This window comes from Pinus tabuliformis, chromosome 6 (assembly GCF_031772625.1).
Source record: "Pinus tabuliformis cultivar Carrire ecotype Pingquan chromosome 6, CPIR1, whole genome shotgun sequence".
NCBI lineage: Eukaryota > Viridiplantae > Streptophyta > Pinopsida > Pinales > Pinaceae > Pinus > Pinus tabuliformis.
The window spans coordinates 618,910,260-618,916,456 of record NC_142292.1 but is presented as its reverse complement, the minus strand read 5'-3'; positions in this window follow the sequence as shown (position 1 = coordinate 618,916,456).

Here is a 6,197-nt window from a genome sequence, read left to right as displayed (position 1 = left end):
AATACATTCTGCATGGTGTAAATGGATGTTTTGGTGTCGAACACCATACAAAGTCTTTCAGTGTAAGACCTGTGATGTCAACCTATCGCTGGAAGCGAGAAACTTGTCATTGATGTATGTAAGCCTCAAGGTGTTGGAAGGGTGTTTCTAAGTCAACTTCTTAGATAATGTGTTCATGTTGACAAGAAGCAACTCATCATAGGAGGGCCTTGATGTATCCCCCACCAATGACACAAAACGATTGTAATGAGTTTGAAGACAGAATGTGACTAACGACATAATGTTCAGGAATTGTGGTCATGAAAATGAAGGTTTATGAGTATTGCAAAGGATGAAGTTTACTCAGTGACTTCTCTTGAACATGTCATTGAGACTGAATGAACTGGCAGCACTGACCCAAAACCAAAGTGAAGGATGGTGTGATATACCATAGGTATGATAACCATCAAGCATATAACCCAACCCAAATAGTCACAAAGATGAAGTGAAAGTGTCATGTTCAAGAGTGACTTGCTACCATAAAGTGATTTATCCATTTTCCCATTTTCCGCAGTCATTGCTAACCAGTACAAGTTTGTCGCTATTTTATGTTTTAACGAGTTTAACGACAATGAGAACTTGATCCTTTTCATGTTTAGAGAGTTTGAAAAGGGAAAAAAATAAAACTCCACTAGTTATTTTTCGTAAAGTTGTCTCTCAAGTCCAAAAAAGCGTAAAATAATATAATAGAGAACCTATTGACCATGTTTGATCAACATATTCATTTTTCGTAAGTAATCTATCTCAGTCTGGAAAAGGGTTAAAATTATACTGAGTAGATGTCGTTTCCAATCCGTTTACAAGATGAAAAGGACAAGTGCTCGAAAATCTTTTCATGTTTCAAGAGTCTGAAATGAGCTTAAATAGGACTCCACCTAGAGAAACGAGTGGTGTCTAGGATGGCAATTGGTTCTAGTGATGTTGGAACTTCTCAAAACATGTTGATTTATGTGAAGACCACTCATTGCAACTATTCCTCAAAAATGGTAAAAACAACCAAGTGAGAGTGTATGATCAGCCAAGAAGATAGTGACGATGGAAGGAGAAAAAACCAAGGCTCATCTAACGAAAGAGGCTGATAGAATGACAATCATTAGGGTTAAAATGGAGATTGCTTCAATTTTACACAAGCTTGAACCATAGGGAACTATTCTTGGATTTAGATTCATGTTTACACAAACTTGAAACAAAAAACTATGCTTGGATTCAGTTTAATTTTTACACAAGCTTGAAATGAAAAACTATGCTTGTGATTGGTTTACATGCCCCCAACATGATGACTCGATTTTAGGTGCATGCTCCCCAAGCTTCATAACGTTCAGCTACGCAAACTACTTGTTACTATTAGGTGGATGGAATGAAGGTTCGTTTATGAGATCAAGTGAAAGACTCAACTGGGATTTTACGAGATCTAATCAAAGACTCGAATTGGAACTTTTCTCCAGGGGACCTTGTTTCATTTTTTAGTGAGCTTGACACAAGACAAGGAACTTTTCTTAGATTCATTGTTTCATTTTTAATGAGCTTCACACAATACAAGGAAGTATGCTTTGGGACCCGTTTCATTTTTTAAATCTTCCCCAGTATGGTCGCTAATTTGTTATATGGAATTTATACCTACGGATAAGTACATCTTCCCTAAGTGGGTAGTTACACTTAAAACAATGGAAAGAAATTTATTTAACCTTTTCCTACAATAGATAGATGAGATGAAGGAACCTACTTGTGATCTTTCGCTTCCTTTGGTCTCATTTTAATTGCTCCCATCGCACCCACTCAAATTGAATTCGCTCAATTGGTACCTACCAATCATAAATAGAAGACAACAATGATCAAAGCATATGATCTATCTACTATAAACAAATGGAATTGACAAAATTTGAACATAGATGCATCATAGATATAAACAAGAATATGGGGAAAGGAACAAACAACTTTATTGATTGTAGAAGGAGAGTTTACACCCAATGTTGTTTGATCCTGTGTCATTCATCCAGCTTCAGTTGAAACCCTCATCGCACCAATGGCACATCAATCTAGCAGCATAACATTACTTGACAATAGTTTCAAGTCTCAAACCAACAGTATTTCACTACAATATTCAAATTCCAACCTCCTGATCACTATAATGAGCGGTTAATTTATAGGGAAATGCAAGTGCTTTTGTCATAAATAGGGTATTGAATGGTTTTCTATAATTGCAGTTAGTTTCCATGGAGAAAGGGATGAGAGGGTAGAGGGTTCATTGATCCATAGCCTATCCAAAAATAGGCTCATAGGATGAGATAAGAGCTAGGCATCCTTCTAGAATAGTAGAAGAAAAGTGGTTAAACCTTTTCCTACAATAGATAGATAAGATGAAGGAATGTACTTGTGATCTTTCGCTTCCTTTGATCTCCTTTTAATTTCTCTCATCGCTCCCGCTCGAACTAAATTTGCTCAATTGGTACCTGCCAACATAAACAAAAGACAACAATGATTGAAGCATATGATCTATCTACTATAAACGAATGGAATCGACAACATTTGAACATATACGCATCATAGATATAAACAAGAATATGGGAAAAGGAAAAAACAACTTTATTGATTGTAGAAGGAGAAGTTACACCCAATGTGGTTCGACCCCGTGTCACTCATCCAGCTCCAATCCAGACCCTCATCACACCAATGGAACATCAATCCAGCAGCATAACATTACTTGACAATAGTTTCAAGTCTAAAACCAACAATATTTCACTACAATATTCAAATTCCGGCCTCCTGATCACTATGATGAGTTGTCAATTTATAGGGAAATGTAGGTGGTTTTGTCATAAATAGGGTATTGAATGGTTTTCCATAATTGGATTTTATTTTCCATGGAGAAAGGGATGAGAGGATAGAGGGTTAATTGATCCACAGCCTATCCAAAAACGATCTCATAGGATAAGATAAGAGTGGGGCATCCTCTAGAATGATCTAAAATCAAGGAATATTCCCAGAATCCTATGCCAATTTCGGTCATTCTCACCCATTGTAGGTCAAAGTGGGCCTAAGTGCACTACAGTGGAGGTCTGAATGGACCTACCTACTCTATTGTAATGTAGTTTCCCCTAACCAAGGCATTTTTGGTATCCCAAGGAGGCATTTTAGCAGGGTTTCAAGCTAAGAAACTTTCATGGATGAAAGAATTCAATTCGGCGACTTGTCTAGGGCTTGTAGCAACTGAATTAGGGTTTGATGAGCACTAATTATACTGATATGATCATTGGGAGTGATGTGCCCAATAGACCTGTAAAACCATTTAGAAAAGAATATTTCACATCTAATTGGTGCAAGTTCTAATGCTAGTTTGTATCAAATGCAATTAGCAGTCTAATAGTATTTAATGTGGTTAAAGGTGCAAATGTTTTTGCATTGTCAATACACTCTTTTTGTGAGTACCCTTTTTCCACCAATCTAACTTTATAGTTATCTATACTCCCATCGTCTTTAAAATTGAGTTTGTATAGCCATTTAAATCCTATGGTCTCTTTACCTTTAGGCAATTCAGTCAATTCCCAGGTTTTATCTTTAATTATATATTCATATTCTTCCTTAATTTCTTTTCTCCACTCTTCATATTCATTAGATTCAATAAAACTCATGGGTTCTATGACATTCAAAACACTACTCATTAGGGCATAGTCCTTATACCTTTTAGGTAGGAGAATATGTTGAGTAGATCTCCTTCGCTCCTCATTGTCTTCAACCCTATTTTTTGAAGGTACTTCTTCACCTCTAGTTGAACTTTGACTGCTAGTGATGTCCTTATCATTGGATTCTTCATCAAGTTTTTATTTCTCACTACCCTCTTCTTATATTTTATTCCTCACTACCCTTTGCTTCTTTTTTATTATATTCAACTTCAGGAAGGATTTTCCACCTTTCATAGATGTTGTAATTGTTTCCTTTATCTTCATGTTCATGGAAAATTACATCTCTACTCGCAAATACTTTGTGAGTAGATGGGCCAAACATTTTATATGCCTTAAATTCTAAACAATATCCTAAAAAAATACATTTGGTACCTTTAGCATCAAGTTCCTTTCTTTTTTCCTTCAAAAGATGTGCAAAGATCATAAACCCAAATACCCTCAAATGATGAACGGTTGGTTAAAAACCATATAAGGCTTCGAATGGGGTCTTGAGATCAAGATACGTGGTTGGACTTTTATTCTTTAAATAATCAACAGTACTAATGGCCACTGCCCAAAAACCATTTGAGAGATTCTTACCTTTAATCATACTCTGAGCATAATCCATAAATGTTATGTTTTTCTTTTCTGCAACATTGTTCTATTGTGGAGTGTAGAGTACTGTAAATTGTTGCACTATTCCACGATCCTTGCAGTAGTTTATGAAGTCCCCCAACCTTTATTCTCCCCCTTGATATGAATGAAGAATATTTATAAACTTCCATGTTTGTTTCTCTATCATGTTTTTGAATTATTTTAAATACTCAAATAAATCACTCTTTCTCCTAAGGAAGTACACCCAAGTGTATCTTGTGAAGTCGTCAATAAAAAACATAAAATAATAAGCACCTCCTATCAGAATTAGAGGGGAATTAATATTTGTGAATTTTTCCTAATGCACAACCTTCACAAGCAGCATACTCATCCTTTAACATAGGAATTCCTTCAACCATTCTTTGTTTCTGCAATAATAAAAAATCATGATAATTGATGTGACCATACCTCTGGTGCCAAAGTCTTTCTATTGACACCATTGTAGAAGTAATTGTTTGATGGCTCTTACTAGTGACATCAAGTTTGTGCAGGCCTCCAACTCTGACTCTTGAAGAAACATGTTTGCAGTGTTTCAGTAGGTCTTTTAATATGCAATGTGTTTTGAAGAATTCAACCTTCAAATTCTAATCTATAATTGTAGACAAAAAAATCATAGTTTTCTTGATCCCGGGCACATACATAAATTTATGAATGCACCTGACACTTCTATTTGGAAAAGACACCAGAATATCATGATATCCCTTGATTTAATGTGCACGGTCATATCCAAGATAGATGTTTCCACCATTTCTTATTTAGTTTAAGTTCTCAAACCATTCCTTATTTCATGTCATGTGAATCGAAGCTCGAGAGTCAATTCCTCAACAGTGGGAGATTTCTCCTTTGTTGCAAGACCTTAAATAGGCATCTGATAGTCTTCTAACATTTTATTTAATGTGATTGTCTCAATATAAATACTAGGTATTGATTCTCCTATATCTCCCATATTATTGATTATTGAAACAAAATCACTAACCGATTAATTTTCTTCCATTTTAATATACAAGAGCTTACTTTTCAAGAAGAGGAATCAATTTATATTTTTGTTTTCATATAATTCCTTTAGGGTATTACAGGTTTTATTAGTTGTCTTGCAATCATGAATGTGAGGGATTATGTTATCTTTAACAGACATCCTTAATAAGATATTTTATTTGTTCTCCCTCTTCTCCAAGTCTTGAATTGATGCATCGTTCACGCCTGCAGTATGTTTTTCTTCTTCTCCTTTTGTGATGGTCCAAACACTATAGCCTTCCAGCATTGTTTGAAACTTGAATTTCCAGTTAACATAGTTAGTACTGTCCAATTTATTAGCCTCATTCTGGTAAGTCTCTGCAAGTGGTTTCGTCATTTTGCTAGAAAACCCCAATCTTCACAAACATCTTGTTTCTTTCTCTACACTTCACAAGCACCACCAACAAATCTGTAGATATATATATATATATATATATAACAAATCGAGAGAGAGGATAAAAAAATGCTTCCCTCAATAGCTTCAAACAAAATGGAGCTTAATTAATTAATTGAACATCCAATAAAGAAGCTTTTTAAACACTGTAGAGACCAATCCAGGGTTCTAGATTAGACTAAATTTAATGTCAACCAAGGTAGGTAAACTTAGAGGCACATGTCTAAATTTTATAGACCTAGAAGGATCTAATCTGTCTAAATAAGTGTCTAGTGTGATAGGCTATAACACTCTTTTACAAGAGATTGAAGTATGTTTCCTTTCACAATTTAAACACTTATATCATCTAATTTAATTAACTGTTCTAAAAAAACAGAGTTTTACTAGTTTGAGTTCTCAATCCTCTTACAAGGATATAATTCACAAAAGCTCTTTCA